The sequence below is a fragment of the Pongo pygmaeus genome, chromosome 2 (assembly GCF_028885625.2).
Source record: "Pongo pygmaeus isolate AG05252 chromosome 2, NHGRI_mPonPyg2-v2.0_pri, whole genome shotgun sequence".
In the NCBI taxonomy this organism is placed as follows: Eukaryota; Metazoa; Chordata; class Mammalia; order Primates; family Hominidae; genus Pongo; species Pongo pygmaeus.
The window spans coordinates 60,683,487-60,702,835 of record NC_085930.1 but is presented as its reverse complement, the minus strand read 5'-3'; positions in this window follow the sequence as shown (position 1 = coordinate 60,702,835).

The following is a 19,349-nucleotide window of genomic DNA, read 5'->3' as shown; positions in this document are numbered from 1 at the left end:
GGAATTATTGTTAGAACTGCCTCTTAGAGTTCTGAGGATCAAATGAAACAATGCCTGCCCCAGGTGCAGCGCAATCGCCACTGCATGAACCTCAGTCATAGGTGTGCCACGGCTGCTCTGAGCATGCAGCACTGCCTTCTCCACCTGGTCCCTGTGGCACCTGCGTCTCTGATCCCAGGCCTAAATGTCTCCTAGGCCTATCTCTGTCCATCCATCGCCACTGCCTGGTTTTGAGGCGGCGCTGACCCCAGGACGGGGCTGGGTAGAGGGCAGGCTGGCCCTCTGGCAGCAGCTGTGTGTATTCAGTCCTGGCAGTTGGGCTCTGGTCCAGCCCCTGTTCTTGCCTGCTGTGGGTGCCTGACTGCCCTTTGCTTGAGAAATCCAGTATTTTAGGATTTAGGCTAAGAAAATCATCAGAGTTGGAGGCAAAGCTTTATACGTAAAGAAGTTTGCTGTGGTGTTACTTGCAAGTGCAGGAAACCAGAAACCAGCAGAACAACAAGCATGAGGATGACCATGATGAGGATGACGGTGGTGACGATGGTAGCATGTCAGCATGCACCGTCAGCTCCCCTCTCCAGGAGCCAGCACATGTGCTCTGGTGTAGGACCCTTTGAGTCCTCACAACACCACTAGGAGGCAGCTCTATGTCACACATGAGGAGATCAAGGCACAGAGAGGGTGAGTTGCCTGACTGAGAACCTCAATTCCCAACCACCCTGCCCCACACCTCTCTGAATGTGGCCGGATTCCAAGAACCCACATGAATCCACGAGGCAGTCTACGCAGCTGTAGAGAGTGCTTATGAGGAGGAGAAAGTGCCCAATGTGATGTGGAGGTTATATTTTATGCTCCTTTTATTCTACTGAAATTTTCAAACATAGAAGTAGAGGGACTGTATAATGCGTGTACCGAGCATCTGGCCCCTAAAGTCATCATCCTTGGCCAGTCTTGTTTCGCCCGCACCCACCCATGTTCAAGTCTTCCAGTCCATGAACATGGCGTGTCTCTCTATTTAGGCCCTTAGAAATCACTCTCAGTAATACCTTGCAGTTTTCAGTGAATAGTTCTTGCTCATATGTTGTTAAATGTATCCCTTATTATTTTTTGTGTTTTTGATTCCATCTAAGGGCTAAAAGTTTTAAATTCCATTTACCAATGGGTCATTTCCAGTTTATAAAAATACATTTCTTTGTAGATAGACCCTGTTATTTCATGATCTTTCTAAATTTACTAACTGGTTTCACTAATTTCTTACCCTTTTCTAATATAAGCATTTATTTATTTTGAGACGGAATCTCGCTCTGTTGCTCAGGCTGGAGTTCAGTGTCATGATGTCAGTTCACTGCAGCCTCTGCCTCCCGGTTTCAAGTGATTCTCCTGCCTCAGCCTCCCGAGTAGCTGGGATTGCAGGCGTGTGCTACCATGCCCGGCTAATTTTTGTATTTTTAGTGGAGAAGGGGTTTCACCATGTTGGCCAGGCTGGTCTCGAACTCCTGGACTCAAGTGATCCAACCACTTCGATCTCTCAAAGTGCTGGGATTACAGGTGTGAGCCACTGCACCCTGCCATGATGTAAGCATTTAAAGTTGTAAAGTTCACTATAAACACTGATTTAGCTGCTTCTCATAAATTTGATAGGCTATGTTTTTATTTTCACAGAGTAAAAAATATTTCTAATTTCTCCTGTGATCTCTTCTTTGACCCATGGGTAATTAAAAGTGTTTTGTTCAATTTCCAATTGTCAGGGATTTAAAAGATATCTAATTGTTATTGATTTCTTTTTAAACTATGTTTTAGTTAGAGAACATACTCTGCCTGTTTTTAGCGTTTAACATTTATGAAACTTGTTTTGTGGTCCAGTATATGGTTTATTTTGATGGTGGCTCTATGTGCGCTGACAAGAATGGACATTCTGCCATTGTTAAGCGTGAGATGGTTAAATTGGCTGACTGTGTTCGAGTCTTCTGTGTCCTTACTGGGAGAGGAGTGTGGGAATCATGCATGAGAATTGTGGATTTGTCTGTTTTTCCTTTCAATTCTGCAGGAGAATCACACATGAGAATTGTGGGTTTGTCAGTTTTTGTTTCATGCATTTTGAAGCTTTGTGATTAGGTAGATGCACATTTAGGATTATGATGTCTTTGTGATAAATTCACACCTTTATAATTATGAAACATCCCTATCCCTGGTAATATTTGCCCTGAAGTCTACTTTGTCTGACAAGAATATAGGCACTCCGGCTTTTGAAAAAATGACTAGTGCTTGCATGATATATCTTTTCTATCTTTTTATAGTTTATTTGTGTCTTTATATTTAAAGTAAGTTTCTGGTAGAGAGCATACAGGTAAGTCTCACTTTTATTGTCCAGTCTGATATCTGATTTTCCAAGTCCCTCGATAATTTATACTGAATGCATATATCCTTATGTCTGTATTTATACCTGCCATCCTGCTCTTTTTTGAGATGGAGTCTCACTCTTTCGCCCAGGCTGGAGTGCAGTGGCGCCATCTTGGTTCACTGCAACCTCTGCCTCCCGCGTTCAAGTGATTCTCCTGCCTCAGCCTCCCGAGTAGCTGGGATTACAAGCACGTGCCACCGCGCCCGGCTAATTTTTGTATTTTTAGTAGAGATGGGGTTTTATCATGTTGGTCAGGCTGGTCTCGAACTCCTGACCTTGTGATCTGCCTGCCTTGGCCTCCCAAAGTGCTGGGATTACAGGCGTGAGCCACTGCACCTGGCCTTCAACAACAAATTGTTAACAATTTTACCTTCCAGAGCCAATTATGTGCCAAAGAAATTCAAAATGAGAAAAGGGTTTTCATATGAGTGATGCATTTTCCATTTCCCAAACTCTTCATTCTCTCCTGTAGTTCCAGGCTTTTCATCCGGTATCATTCGCCTTTGGTGTGAAGAACTCCTGTCAACATTTCCAGTATTGCAGGTCTGCTGCTGGCAAAATCTCTAGCTTTGGTTTGTTTGGAAAAGTCTCTATTTTGTCTTCTTTGGTTGCAGGATATAGATTTGTAGATCCCCGGCTTTTTCTTGCAGATGCTGTTTCATTGTCTCCTTGCCTGCAGAGTTTTTGAGGACGTGGCCATTCTTGCTTCTGTTTCCCTTTACCTCGCATTCTCAGCCATTTCATTAGGATGTGCCTTTGCTAGTTGTCTCAGGCTGGCTTCCCTGGAAGCAGATGGAGGAGTGGAGTCTGGGGCACCAGGTGTTTCACACTTGTGACAGGAGGAGGCAGAAGCAGGCTTGGCAGTGGAGTTCAACCTCGGTCAGGCCTGCCCACCTCTGCCCACCTGGTGGGGGCTCCAGAGCAAGGCCTTCCATCAGCATGTTCTGTGCTGAGCTGAAATGGCCAGATCTTTACATTCCCTGCCTGCTCAGTCACCTGGGCTGTCTGGGAAGGTGTGGCCTTTAGCCAGTGGCTCTCTCTGCAGGTGAGGAATGGGGAGGAGCTGGTGGCTGAGGGCATTCTGCAGCTTGCGCTCCCCACAGCCTCTAGGCAAGTCCTTCCAGGAGGGGATGCTGAGTGACAAAGCTTCCTGCTTCTCAGGCTGGGGTCCTTGAGCTCCCTGGAACTCTGCATCTGTGATTTTCATCAAATTTAGAAGATTGTCTTCCAATATTTTTCTTGTCTCCTTCCTGGTACCCTAATGATACATGTATTGTTTGATAGTATCTCACAGATAACATTTCCAGTTCTGCTCATTTTATTTCAGCATTTTTCTCCCAGTGCTTCAGTTCAGTTTCTGTTGCATTGTTTTCAAGTTCATTGATCTTTCCTTTGTCAGTGTGTGATATGCTGTTAATCTCAGTCAATAAGTTTCTCATTGCAGGTATTGTGTATTTCACCTGTAGAAATTCCATTAGGTTCTTGGTTATATTTTCCATATTTCTCCTTATTATGTTCATGTTTTTTTCTTTAAATTCTTGAGCATATTGAGCATATGTCTAATAGCTTCTTATTTTATTATTAGTTTTTTTTTTTTTGAGATGGATTCTCGCTCTGTCCCCCAGGCTGGAGTGCAGTGGCATGATCTCGGCTCACTGCAAGCTCCGCCTCCCGGGTTCACGCCATTCTCCTGCCTCAGCCTCCTGAGTAGCTGGGACTACAGGCGCCTGCCACCACGCCTGGCTAATTTTTTGTATTTTTTTGGTAGAGACGGGGTTTCACCATACTAACCAAGATGGTCTTAATCTCCTGACCTCATGATCCACCCACCTTGGCCTCCCAAAGTGCTGGGATTACAGGCGTGAGCCACTGCACCCGGCTATTATTAGTTTTTGAGACAAGGTATTGCTCTGTCACCCAGGTTGGAATGTAGTGGCATGATCATGGCTCACTGCAGCCTCAATCTCCTGGGCTCAAGTAATCCTCCCACCTCAGACCCCCAAGGAGCTGGGACTACAGGCACATGCCACCACTCCTGGCTAATTAAAAAAAATTTTTTTTTGAGATGGAGTCTTGCTCTGTCACCAGGCTGGAGTGCAGTGGTGTGATCTCGGCTCACTGCAACCTCTCCTCCTGGGTTCAAGCAATTCTCCTGCCTCAGCCTCCTGAGTAGCTGAGATTACAGGCACATGCCACCATGCCCAGCTAATTTTTGTATTTTTAGTAGAGACGGGGTTTCACCATATTGGCCAGGATGGTCTCCATCTCTTGACCTCGTGATCCACCCTCATCAGCCTCTCAAAGTGCTGGGATTACAGGCATGAGCCACCGCGTCTGGCCAATTTTTTAAATTTTTTGTAGAGATAGGGTCTTGCTCTGTTGCCCAGGCTGGTCTCAAAGTCCTATCCTCAAGTGATCCTCCTGTTTCAGCCCTCCAAAGTGCTGGGATTACAGGTCTGAGCCACTGCACTTGGCCAGTAGCTGTTCTAAAGTCCTTGTCTCCTAATTCCATCATCTCTGCATTCCTGAGTCTGTTTCTATGGACCGGTTTTTCTCCTGGTAGTGGCACACACTTTCCTGCTCCTTTGGACATCTGGTATTTTTTAATGGCCATCGTGGTGAGTGCTACATGCCCTTGTTTTTCTTTACACATGACTGGGCTTGGTTCTGGCAGGCATTACATTTCTTGTAGATCAGCTTGGCTCTTTCAAGGCTCTTTTTTGTCTCCAATACAGTGGGTTGAGAGTGGCCTTTCCTCTCTGGCTCGTCTCCTAACCCTGCATGATCCCTGGGAAGTTTTCAGCTTAAGTTCCCAGCTGTTCTTTGTCCAGCTCAGCAGAATTTGCCCTACACACACACAGCTTAGCGTTCAGCAACCGACCCAGGCGGACCCCTGTGCTGAATGGGCAGCTCCATGTCTGCCCATTCTGTGTCTTCCCTTCTGTGGTTTGTCTTGCAAACTCCAGCTCATCACTTTCCCCGGTGCCAGTCCTTGCTGTGCTTGGGCTTCTACCACCTGCACTGAGGCAGGGAGCTGGGCCAGCCATTGGACCATTCTGTTTGTTTCCCTTCTCTCAGGGATCACAGTCCAGAGACTGTGCCTGTTGTCCAATGTCTAAAAACAGTTGTTTCAAATAATTTGTCCAGTTTCTAGGTATTTACGGCAGGAGGGCAAGTCTAGTACAGATATTCTCACATGACTGGAGGTGGAAGCCCTTTAAATATATACATTTAAAAAATCGTGCTAAGGAAGAGTCCATGTTTTTCTATTTTATTAAGAGTTTTAAAAATTGAGAATGTATGTTGAATTTCTCAAAATCTCTTTTTGCCATCTATTGAAATGATCATGATGTTTTACATTAAGATTTCCTAAAATTTGAATATTTTACTCGCAATTATAAGACATTTCATATACATTTATTATTATTATTTTTTTCTTGAGAAAGAGTCTTGCTCTGTCACCCAGGCTGGAGTGCAGTGGTGCAATCTCCGCTCACTGCAACCTCCTCCGCCTCCCAGGTTCAAGGGATTCTCCTACATCAGCCTCCAGAATAGCTGGGATTACAGGTGCACGCCACCATGCCTGGCTAATTTTTATATTTTTAGTAGAGACGGGGTTTTGCCATGTTGGCCCGGCTGATCTTGAGCTCCTGACCTCAGGTGATCTGCCTCTCTTGGCCTCCCAAAATGCTGGGATTATAGGTGTGAACCCCCATGCCCAGCCTACATTGCTGTTTTTTATCTACACCATAATCCTTAAAGTGGAGCCATTTTAAGGATGAGATAGGACGTTGTTTTTCTTCATTTAGAGACAAGAAAGTGGCTCAGGAAGGGCCTGCAATGAGGAGGTGGCCGGGACACAGAGACAGATGCCATGGGCAGCCTGCCTTTAGAGCTGCACTCTCCCTCCTGGGCCCCTAGGACAGCTTCCACAGCCAACCTTAGGAATCCGGGGTCCTAGAATGTTCTGCCAGTTCCTGCCCCAGAAGGCTTCCATTTGGGGACAGCCCTGACTCCTGGCAGATCAGCCTCGCATTCACATGGGGTTGAGGGTTGGGTGACCTTTACTTTGGAGCTTGTTCAAGACCCAGAGAAGGAAGCCTTCTCTGTTCAGTGGTCACCTCTAGGCTGAAACAGAGTTCAGAGACCTCTTCAGTTGTGAAGGGAGATCATGAGAACCACATTTGCAGGTTTTCTAGCTGCTTTTGGCTCAGTAATGCATGTTGGGAAGACATCCAGGTGGCTGGGAAGACTGGGATTGTGAAGTCACAGCTGGTGCACTTGGGCAGACAACCTCATCCTTCTAAACCCTGGTCTCTCCATTTGTAAAATGAGAATAATTATCCCAATCTTATGTGGGCAACTGTGATGGCGGCATGAGCCCACACATATGGCAACTCCAGAATCCTGCTTAGATAAGAGAGGCATTTGCCATCTACAGAACAAGGACACCAGATCTCGATCTCTGCCCTCTGCCTGGGCCTCCTCTTCCCTTCCGGATCCTCAGTGGCTGGTGAGCAGAAGCTGACATGCACGGATGTGTCGGTTGCCTCTATTAAGAGTATTGACTCAGTTGAGTGCAAACACAGCAAGCCCATGGGGTCAGCAGGGAGCTGATGGCTGTCTGGCTCACCTGTCACGGCAGCATTCCTGGGTGCTGAGGGACAGAAGAGCGTTCAGTTCTGCAGTTGTACAGGCAGTGGCTTGTCCTCAACAGCTGCTGCCTCTGGCTTGCTTCAGGGACAACAGAGGACTCCACTGCAAATATCTAAGTGGCCAGGTCTTAGGCCTCACAGAGGGGGCAGCGGCTTTTCTGTGGTGGAAGCTATGGGTTCCCAGAATCATAAGTCTTGGCTTTGGGGGAAGAAGGAATCCAGCATGGAGACTGGGCTGCCTCAGACGGGTGGCTTCCCTGGAGCAGAGCTCCTAGCTGGCTTCCAGAATTACTCAGGAAATGTATCAGCGAAAGACTTTTTATTGCAGTGAAATATACGAAACATAACATTTACCATCTTAACCATTTAAAATATATAATTCAGTGGCATTAAATACATTCACATTGTTGTGCAGCCACACCACTGTCCATCCACGGAAGCCTTTTCATCTCGCAAACCCCATCCCCGTTAAACAACAGCTCCCCATTCCTCCTCCCCAGCCCCTGACACCCACCATTTGCTTTCTGTCTGTATGAATTTGACTACTCTGTGTACTTCGTACAAGTGGAATCATATAATATCTGTCCTTTTGTATCTGGCTTATTTTAAGTTTCATCCATGTTGTAGCATTTGTCAGAATTTCGTTCCCTTTTAAGGCTGAATCATATTCCAATGCACTGACAGGCGCATTTTGTTGATCCATTCATCCGTTGATGGATGCTTTGTTGCTTCTACCTTTTGACTGCTGTAAATAGTGCAGCTATGAATACTGGTGTACAAATCTGTTTGAATCTCTGCTTTCAATTCTTTTGGGAATACACCCAAAGTGGAATTGCTGGAACATATGGTAATACTAATTTAAGTTTTTGAGGAACCGCCAGATTAGTTTCCACAGTGGCCGCAACATTTTACATTTTACATTCCTACTGGCAGTGCACAAGGGTTCCAATTTCTCCACATCCTCACCAACACTTATTTTTTTTAAAATCTTATGTGCATGTTAAAAGGCCAAACAGTTCAAGTGGATGTACACTGAGAAGTAAACCACCTTCCTACCTTCCTACCCATGTCTGTATCTCTCAGTGTCTTGTTTCTTGTATGTTATTCTAGAAGGTTCTGTGCATATAAAAGCTCATTTGCATATATATATCTCCTACCTTTTTACACAAATGGTAGTTTCCGGTACAGACACCTCCTCATCCTGTTTATCGGACTTAACAGCTTATCCTGGAGTGAGTCCCACAGCTCTATCCATCAGCCTCGTCTGTTTTAGTTCCTGCAGGGTATGCATGGCACAGCTAACGGCATCATTTGTGGATGGGCAGTGAGCTTGTTTCCAGACTTTGCTGGCATGTTTTGGTGATGCCTTTGTGTGCCCGTGGGAGACTGTAGGATGCTTTTACAGAAACAGCTGCTGGGCAAAGGGTATGGGTGTTTAAAACGTATCCTGTTGTCAAATTGTCCCCCCAGAGGTTTTGCCAATTCCTACTGCACCCACGGCGTCTGAGAGGGCCTGTCTCCCACCCCCAGCCCAGCCTCTGCCATTTCAGCCCCTGCCCTTTCAGCCCCTCTATCTTGGGGCAGATAGCAGGGCCTAAATGATCAAGGCCATGCCCGCTTCCCCAGCTTGGGGGCAATCCTGAGAGCCCCTGGGATTCCTGTGCCAGCCCTGTGCTGAGAAGAGGCAACAAATATTGTCAAATGAACTGGCAGTGACATTTGAAGCTATGGAGGAAAATGGCTTCTGAGGGCCAGGTCAGTTGCACACTTTAAATACAAGGGAATGGAGGCTTCACATCTCAGCAGAGTAAATCAGGCTTTCTGGGAACAGCCAACCCTGGGGCCCCAGGACAGATGGGGGTAACTCATACCCACTCCCTGACTAAAAGTGACAGTGAACTGGCCTGGTTATGCAGGCAGCAAAGCCAGGAGAGAAGAGGCCCAGGGCTTAGGGACCAGACTCCCACTTTCAGAGTCAATGACGGCCCAGCCTGATCTGGTTATCTGTCCCACAGGCAGCAACCATCTGATCAATAGGTCACTTCATGGCTAATTAATTACACTCCTTTTTCTTCGACCTTTGGTGTTCCTAGCCATGTGGGGCCATCTGAACAAACATCAGGGGGTGATCAGGACACACACTGCTGGGCTCAGCGGACGTCAGCATTGCAGGGATGGGCTCCTTGTTAGCTCCAGTAGTCTCATGCCGAAGTCCCTGTCCAGTCTCCCAATGCTGGTGAGGCTGGTGACCTCCCAGGAGAGCATCTTTAAGGTCCTGTCTGGCCCAAAGAATCTATTATGCTAAGGAACCAATGAGACCCTTTAGACACCCCTTTATTTTAACATCTTTTAAATGTCAAACACTTAGCATTTTACAAACTAGTACATGCAAGGAAAAATTCCAAAAAGCTGATAATTACACAGGTAGCCCCTGCCCCTGCCTCTGTCCAGGCCCCTTCCTCAGAGGCAGCCAAGTGAAATTTTTAGCTGGGTTTTGTTGTTGTTGTTTGGTGGTTAACCCATGTTTCTGAACAATAGGTTTATGTTGCTATTTCTTGGTTTGTTGATCTTGGGTGTTATAGGTTGGTTGGCTGACGATTTCTTTCTTTACACCCCATTCCTCCTCCACCCTCCCCAAAGAGTTAATTTTTTAAGAGTTATATGGTGCCTAGATATTATGGCTATGTAAATATTCATTTCAGACCCAAGTGGTGCACTATGATTGTTTCCATTTGTTTACCCCCCCCCTTTTTTTTTTTTGAGACAGGCTCTCACTCTGTCACCCAGGCTGGATTACAGTGGTGCAATCACGGCTCACTGCAGCCTTGACTTCCCAGGCTCAGGCGATTCTCCCACCTTAGCCTCCCAAGTGGCTGGCACTGTGGGTGCGCACCACCATGCCCAGCTAATTTTTGTATTTTTTGTAGAGACCAGGTTTCCCCACGTTGCCCAGGTCTCAAATTCCTGAGCTCCAGCGATCTGCCCACTTTGGCTTTCCAAACTGCTGGGATTACAGGTGTGAGCCAACGTGCCCAACCCTAGCCCATATATATTTTTTTTATTATTATAGTCATAATTTGCCTCATGTTTTCACTGCAGAATTCTCTGTTTATATACTTAATTCCTTTCCCATGTTCTGTCATTTCTTCAATAACCCATCTAGCCTCTAATTGTTTTTGTTTTTGCTTTTGTATTGAACTCCTTCATGGAGTTCTTTCTCTTTCTACCACCCGGAGTGGGTGCTCTCTGGCCCACAGTGAGTTGGTCAGCCTGAGACTTCCCAAGACTGTCCTAGTAGGATCCACTGTTTCCTGGTCCATGTCTTCCTTTTCCTTGGTTTACTACCTTATTCTGCTTGAGCACATCCTCAAGGAGCCTCTTAAGAATGCATGGATGGTATATGTGGCAGTTTTGAAACATGGCTGCACATTTGTTGCCTCTTCTGTCATTGAGAGGTGAGTCTATGTCCTTCCCCTTGAGTCTGAAACTTGTGACTGCTTCAACTAATAAAGTACAGTGGAAGTAATATTAAGAGACTTCTGAGGGTGGGTCATGCAAGGCCATGCTGCTTCTGCCTTTCGTGCTGGAACACTTACTCTTGGACCTGTGTATCCACCATATTGGAGGGCCACAGGGACCCAGTTGAGCTCACCAGGTTAAAGAGCCATGCGGTGGCAGTTAAGCCCACCATGTTGGAAAGCCAGGGGGTTCCAGTTGAGCTCACCATGGTGGAGAGGCCTTGGAGTTCCAGTTGAGCTTGTAATGTTGGAGAGGCCATGGGGTCCCACTTGAACCATCATAATGGAGAGGTCGTGGCGTCCCAGCTGAGCCTGCATTGTTGAAGAGGCCATGGAGTCCCAGTTGACCCTGCCATGTTACAGAGACCATGGGGTCCCAGTTGAGCCAGCCATGCAGGAGAACCATGGAGTTCCAGTTGAACCTGCCATATTGGAGAAGTCATAGTGTCCCAACTGGGCCCAGCCTTATAGCTATCCTCCCCACTTACCAGGCCTATGAGGGATGCTAGGCCTGAAAACCACCAAGGACCTCCATTGATGCCATATAGAACAGATAAATCTATATGACAGGATGAGCCATGTCAGAGTTCCTGGCCCACAAAATCATAGGTGTGATAAAAGCGTTGTTGCTAAGTTTGGGTGTAGTTTGTTACACAACAATAGACAACTGGAACAAAATGTTTTCTAGTTTTTGCATGTCTAAAAATGTCTTTGCTCTGCTCTCTTGCTTGTTGAATGGTAAGACTGGGAATAAGAATATAGTTTGAAAACGAATTTCCGACAGAATTCTAAAGGTTTTGTTCCTTTAATCCCCAGCATCTGTTAGCTTTTTTTTTTTTTTTTTTCAAATAGAGTCAGGGTCTTGTCCAGGTGCTGGAGTGCAGTGGTGTGATCACAGCTCACTGCAGCCCCAAACTCCTGGGCTCAGGGGATACTCTTAACTTAGCCTCCCAGGTAGCTGAGACTACAGGCACACGTGCCACTGTGCCTTGCTAATTTTGTTTTTATTTTTAGAGATGGGATTTTGTCATCTAGCCCAGGCTGGTCTTGAACTCCTGGGCTCAACCAATTCTCCCACCTCTGCCTTCCAAAGTGCTGGGAGTGTTAGCTTTTGAGCACCTGATGCCACTCCAGTTCTCATCACTTAATTTAATTTATTAATTAAATTAAATTTATTTTGACAAGGTCTAGCTCTGTTGTTCAGGCTGGAGTGCGGTGGCACGATCATAGTATACTATACCCTCAAAGTCCTGGGCTTAAGCTATCCTCCTGCCTCAGCCTCCTGAGTAGCTGGGATTGCAGGCATGTGACACCACACCTGATTAATTTTTAATTTTTTGGTTGAGATGGGGTCTCACTATATTTCCCAGGCTTCTCTCAAAGTCCTGGCCTCAAGTGATCCTCCCACCTTGGCCTCCCAAAGTGCTGGGATTACAGGCATGAATCACTGCACCCCGGCCCAGTTCTCATCCCTTTAAACGTTACCCACTCCACCCACCCAACACCATTAGGGCTTTTACTTCATCTGGAAGTTCTGAAATTTCCCATGAGGAGCCTCCTGTGGGCTACTGCACACTTGTTGTGAGAGGTGAGTCCTGGGGAAAGCCTGCCTTTTCCTGGGCCTTTTCCTTTCTTTTGGTCTCTGTCCTCTTTTTGGACTCCCAAGTGCTGGCTGTTGGTCTTCTGGGTTGATTCTCTAGGTCTTTCTTTTCTCTCTCTCTGGTCTTGTAACTTCACTTTCTGGGCCATTTTCTTGCACTTTTTTTTCCTACCCTTCCATTGAAACTTTTATTTTGGCTCTCATGTTAAAACCTTTCTAGTAGTTATTTTTCTCTATTCTTTTTCATAATTCATTTTCATTTATTTTAGGGAGGAAATATCTTCTTGGAGGGTCAGACTTATCTGTGGCTGCAATATTATCTCCTGTGGAGCCCCCCCATTTTTGTTTCTACTTTTCCAGACCTTAACTTGAGGTGGAATTAGGATGGCCACTATCGCGACCTAACATTTTGGGGCACTTACTATGCTAAGCACTGTTTTAAGAGTGTAACATGTATTATCTCATTTAATTACCATAATAACCCTATTAGGTACTACCATCATTATTCCCTTTTTGTAGATGGGAAAAGTGAGCAGCAGGGTGTCTAAGTTCCCCAAGGTCACATAAGGAAGGAGTGGAGCCAGGTTAGGAACCCAAGGGCTCAGGCTACATGATCTTAGTTAACATGTTCCTGCCAGAACCCCGAAGGGGCCAAGGATCTGTTTTTACTATAGTCTGTAGGTAGAAGGCGCCGGGAGCTGTTTTTACTATAGTCTGTAGGTAGAAGGGGAATCTCTCACTCCCCTTTCAAAAATTATTTTTTTTTAAATTGAGATAGTTGTAGATTCACATGCAGTTATACAAAATAATACCAGAGAGATCCTCAGTAGCCTTTACCCAGTTTCCCAGGAAGGGCATCTCCTAATAAGCATATTTTTTTTCCTTCCTGTTTTCTAATGGACCACTTTCAAAGCAGCTTGTTTCTGCCCCATAGGGCCTTATTGGAGGTCCCGTGAGACAGACAGTAAGGCCCCATGAGGCAGCCTCACGCTCCAACATCAGGAGTCTTTCTTAACAGGCCCTTTTGAATGTTAAGCCTCCATCTGCAGTGGACCTCGTCCCAGGTGCAATTGACACAGCTTAGCTCGTGACAGCACAGTCGCAGAGCCTGAACGCCAGCTTCTCAGCCTGGAGTGTGGTCTTGGGCACCCTCCACCCTGCTCCCCACATCCTGCCCATAACATCCCACGTTTTGCACCATCCTCAAGATATCTTGGGATGTCAGAAACAAAAAACCTACCCACAAGGGAATGTGATGTGTTGGCTTGAAACCTGGGAGTGCCAAAGGTAAGGCAGGCTTCGGGCCTGGCTTCCTTCAGGAGCACAGTGATGTGGTCAGTGGCCTGAGTTCTTCTTGCTTTGCTGTTTTCCTTCCACGGTGTGAGCTTCACCTGTGGCTGGAAGAGGGCCACCGCCAGCCCCAGGCCTGTGTGCTTCCTCCAGCTCCTCCACGGAGCAGAGGATCTCCCAGAACCTCTCAGCACACCCCTGTTGGTCATGGAGGTCCCAGAGCAGCGGGCAGCATATTCTAAGGACCAGGCATCTGTGTATGTGCTCCTCTTTCCCTCCTCGCTGGGGTTCCCAACCTCGGTGTGTATGTGAACTCCTATAAACGCCGCACATGCACATCTGTGATGACCGTACTTTATGGGGATTTGGGGGTTGTGGTAGGCAAAATAATGGTTCCCCTAAAAGGTCCGCAGAACCCAGAACCTCCCAAGTGGGTGGCATCACACAGGAAGGGGGCTGGGCTGATGGTCAGAGAGAGCATCCTGGGCTGTCCAGACGGGCCCAGTGTAACTCCAGGGTCCTGAAAAGTGGAAGAGGGGTCAGAGGAGAAGGTGTGATGATAAAGCAAAGCTGGGTGGCTCAGCTGCTGGCCTGGAAGGTGGAGGACAGGCCACAAGCCATGAAATGGCGGCGGATTCCAGTGGTTGAAAAAGGCAATGAAGTGGATTCTTTTTAGAGCTTCCAGTGGGACTGCAGCCCTGCAGACACCTTGATTTTGACTCACCGAGATCCATTTTGGGCTTCTGAACTACGGAACTGCAAGAACATAAATTTGTTTTAAGCCTCTAAATTTGCGGTCATGTGTTCTGGTGGAGGCAGGAAGTGAACACAAGTGGGGACAGTGTGGCATTCTGCCTGCAGTGTCACTTCTGTGTCTGCACATTTCCTCTCCTCCAGAAGGCGAGCTGGCTCAGAGCAGGGCCTCGTGTCTCATCTTTCACCTCTCTGCCCAGTGCAGTGCTGGTGCCGAAAAGGGCTCAGAAAATGCTGAGTGTGTGACTGGTGCCTTGAGGTCATCGCTATGACTGTCCTCCCCCAGACCATCCTCCATGGTAGGGTGGCCTCCTGCCTTGTTCTGGGAGTCCTGATCAGCACCAGCACATGCTCTGCAGAGCTGAAGGGGGAGAGGCCTGCCCCTGGAGCTGGGGCTGCTGATTCCCAGCCTCAGGGACACTTTGCTCCCTGCCATTCCAAGGCCACCCTCATTATGGCTCAGCGCTCAGACGCTTCACCTTGAGGATGCTGGGCGCCCTGCAGGCCCGCGGCTGGAAGAGGGCAGACGCGAGGCTGCGGGCTGGCTGTGGGTCTTCCCTTTGCCTCCACCCACGTCTGGCCTTGGAGCTGGAGGCTTCGGTTGTGGTTTCGGGCTGTGAGTTTCTCCACTGCTTCACGGCTGGTAGAGGATCATGGGCTCCTGAGTGTCTCAGTGCTGCAGGGCCAGTGTGGCTTCCAAGAGATGCTGGCCTGTGTCAGTTCTCCTCTCCGTGCCAGCTGTCCACTCCCTCCCTGGGCTCCTCTCTGCAGTGGAGACCAGGCTTCGCATGAGGCTGGCCTGCCTCCTTGCTTGGCTACCACTCGCCACATCTCTCAGTAAGCCCAAGTGCCTCCAAGTGGCTTGAAGCCACTCACAGCACAAGGGGAGCCTCCCAGGGCTGTCTCTGGTGCTCCTGAGCGCCCACAGAAAACGTAAGTGCACTGTAAAGGCCACCTTCTAAACAACCGCCAACCCTTAGCAACAGAGGGGACGATCAGACGCCCCTACCCCTGCGGCCCACCAAAACAACATCTGTGGGAAACAATGGGAATTTCCAGCTCTGGGTGACTTGTTAACAAAATTCTGCTACACCTATGATGGAATACTGTGCAGGTGTTAGAAACTAGCAGATCCACACGCTCCCATATGGAGCACTGTCTTTAAGAGATATTGTTGAGTGAAAGAATAAGTTAGAACCATGTCTTGTATACATATATGTGTGTATGCATGTGTAATATATCATAGAGGAATATGCATATATATTCCTTTATAGTACATATATTCCCTTAGCTCAGTATTTTTCTTCCATCAAAAGAAAATTTGATGGAATACACCAGAAGTTGGCAAGCTTTCTCTGCAAAGGGCCATAGACAATACAGAAAGCAGCCACGGATGGTGCAGAAATGAATGAGCATGGCTGTGTTCCAATAAGATGTTTACAAAAGCGAGTGTCGGGTGGGACTTGTAGTAAACAAACAAATATGCTGAAGATCTGAGAGAAAAAGCAATACTGGATAAATAGCTAAGAAGTGACTCAGGCTCATAAACCATCAACTTTCAGTAGCCCTGCAGAAACTACCCTACTGCCGTGAATGACAACCTTGTCACCTGACATCCCAGGGACCAGGGACTGTCTGAGTCCTCCTCTTTGGCAGGGGTAACAAATGCCATCCCAAGAGAAGGTGGCATTGTGGGGGAAGATTGGAGTACTACTTAGGAAATCCTGAGCTACAAGTAACTCAAGGTGGCCTGAACAATAAGAAACATTTATTGTAACAATTAGCATCTGGCAAAAAGCCTCCTACCTGGTTGGTTTAGTGGCTCAATTACATCACCAAGGCCCCGGATTCTGCAGGGCCCGTCTCCCTCTATGGATCACCTGTGGCAGTCTCCAGCCACCTCTGTCACCACTGCAGGGTGGTGGCTGCAGTTCCAGGGGGCAGGCCGACTTGCTAAGCAGAAAATAGCCCATTTCTTCCTCAACATCACTTTTAAATGTGAGAGAACCTTTCCCTAGCCCCTCTGCAAACTTCCCTTTATGTCTCTTTGGCCGGGATTGTGCCACATGGCCATGTTTAACTAACCCCTGGTAAAGGAATGGGATTGTTATGTTTATTGTTATGCCTGGGTTGTGCTGGGCATATAAGCTTGGTCAGGGTCCTTGTCTCTGTAAATGAAGAAGATCAGGGACACACCCGACTGTCTGCTAGGTAGGCGAGTGGGTGACGTGAATCTACACCCCAGGGCCTCCTCTCCTCTCTTGGTGACCCCAGGTGGGCCAAGGGTGAACAGCCGAAGCCACTGGGTAGTGGCTCTGTTTTAGGAACACTGATGGAGGGGAGGTCCCCTTGCCAATAGGGTACTCCCTGTAAGATTTTCTGGTCTTTGATTTTGGCTGACTGGCCATTCTTTTCTGGCCAAAATCCTGGCCTGTCCCTGCTCTTTGAATCTGACAGCAAACACAGACATCCTCCATCCTGGGCTCCACCCAACCCACACTGTTCTTCTGATCCCACTGTTCAGGTTCGCCCAGGCTCCCCCCAACTTGGCCCCCAACACGCGTCTTGCTGGACTGGCAGGCCTGCTCCACCCTGCTCAGTGGCTCTGGGCTGTGGATGATGTTCTTAGAAGACTTCCTTGCCTGAGACCGTGTTGCTGGGGCGTAAAGACCCAACTCTCGGTGTGGCCTCAGGTCTTTTGTGAAAGGCGTCAACTTTTTTTTTTTTTTTTGATGGAGTTTTCGTTCCTGTTGCCCAGGCTGGAGTGCAATGGTGGGGTCTTGGCTCACTGCAGCCTCCGCCTCTTCGGTTCAAGCGATTCTCCTGCCTCAGCCTTCCAAGTAGCTGGGATTACAGGCATGCACCACCACACCGAGCTAATTTTTGTATTTTTAGTAGAGACAGGATTTCATCATGTTGGCCAGGCTGGTCTTGAACTTCTGACCTCAGGCGATCCACCTGCCTCGGTGTCCCAAAGTGTTGGAATTACAGGTGTGAGCCACCATGCCCGGCCTCTCTCCAGTTTCCTGGCTGCCCTCCTGTGCAGCACCCTGGGGATGCCCCTGCTGCCCCAGCCGTCTCACAGCCCTGCCCCGGGCCTGCTGCTTGTCCCCTGGCCATCACTCCCCAACTCAAGGGACCCTCAGCATCTCCTGGAACTGCAATGTGAAAAACAAAATGAAAGTGATCTTTTATTAGTAAAAATTTATTCCTTAAGTTCAAATGTGAAACATTTGCTCGTTATGAAGTCAGGGAGAACAATGCCACCGTGTTGAACACACTGGGGCAGGCTGTGGTTGACAGCTGCAGGCTTCTGCCAGCCTAGCATCCAAATTACTTCCTTATTGTGTTTCCTTGCTCAGTGTCAAACAATCCTGTCACAAAGATAAGAATTAGCAAATAGTAGAAGTTTTAAGCCCATCGTGCAGTACTGCAACAGCCTTCTATTAAAGTGAAAACAGGAGTGATAGGAATATATTTCAAAGTTGAATTTCTAACGATATCTGGCTGCAGGTGGGAAGGGTCATGTTGTTTTTAATTGCAAATACAGAAGTCAGACAAGAAGCACCAAGAACTTAAAATAAGCACTAACCCAGGCAAGCAATCTGTTGTATGGAATCAAAGAAAAATCAAGGTCAGACATCTGAAATCTGTGAAGCACCGGTTTCAACCTCGGGGATTCCTCAGAAGAAGTTTGAGAAATCCTGCCCTTGATGCCTGCTTCCCTTCAGTGCTAAGCCAGCTCCTGGCCACTGCCCTCCTGGCTCCAGCAGAGGTCATGCCCCTTCTCGGTCCTCCCTCGGCACTCTCTGGAAAGTTCCACTGGGACACTGCCCAGACCTCGCATTAGACAGGAATGATGTTTACCCATTTATCTTGCCTCCCACAGGCGGGTGATGATCTCACCTAGTGTGACCCTCAAGTGCCTCTGCTGAGCTGCCGCGGGATCCTGAATGTGTCCATCGAGGGCATTGGGGGCCTCAGATCCGAGTAAACCTTGCTTAACTCTCAGCTGCCAACTGGAGGAGCCAAGCAACAGGGTATGGGAAATTAAGAACCATCTCAGCCAGGTGCAGGGGCTCATGCATGTAATCCCAGCACTTTGGGAGGCCGAGGCGGGCAGATCACGAGGTCAAGAGATCGAGGCCATCCTGGTCAACATGGTGAAACCCTGTCTCTACTAAAAATACAAAAATTAGCTGGGCGTGGTGGCAGGCGCCTGTAATCCCAGCTACTTGGGAGGCTGAGGCAGGAGAATCACTTGAACCCGGGAGGTGGAGGTTGCAGTGGGCCGAGATCGTGCCACTGCACTCCAGCCTGGCGACAGAGAGAGACTCCGTCTCAAAAAAAGAAGAAAAAAGAAAAAAGAAAAAAAGAACCATCTCAAGCCATATGCACATCTGCCCCTAAATCCCAAGGGACTGCACTAAAGCACTGAGTCTGTTTTGGGCACCTTGCTTTGGGAAGTGCTGACTGCAATGATAATGACAGTGATGATAATAATGGCAGCTAAAACATGCTTATTATTTCAGGATTTCATAGGCACTTTGCTCAGCACTTACTCAATCCTCACACCAACCCTATAAAGTATATATTAATGTTTTCCTTCCCACTCTGCACATGAGGGAAACAAGGCTTTAGAAAGGTCATCTTGCCAAGTTCACATGGTTAGCTAAGTAGGACAGCTGGGGCTGGAACCCAGATCTTGAACCCAAAACATCTAGGAGATATGCCATGACATGCCAACAAGGCCTCCTTGAGCCAGGGGGACATGGCAGCTTTCTGGACTGTTCAAGCTGGTGGAGTAGGCAGAGTGACTATGTGAAGAGGAATGCAGGGAAGTGGAGGCCCTGTGGAGGCCATCCTCAACCCTGGCCACCGACAGCCAACACAGCAGCTAGGAGGAACATCTTTGTAGCAAGAAAAAGAATGCACAGATCATGACCATCCACTGGGGAAAGAGTAAGCTCACTTTAACTCAGATTCCTGGACATGCTCGGGGCCCAGGCCCTCTGGCTAAGAAACACTGCCCCATGCCAGCCACCCAAAAGGTCACCCACCTGCCAGGTACTGTGAGTACACTTGGGGCACAAGTGCGAAGAGGAAGGTGGGAACCCCACCCTCCCAGAATC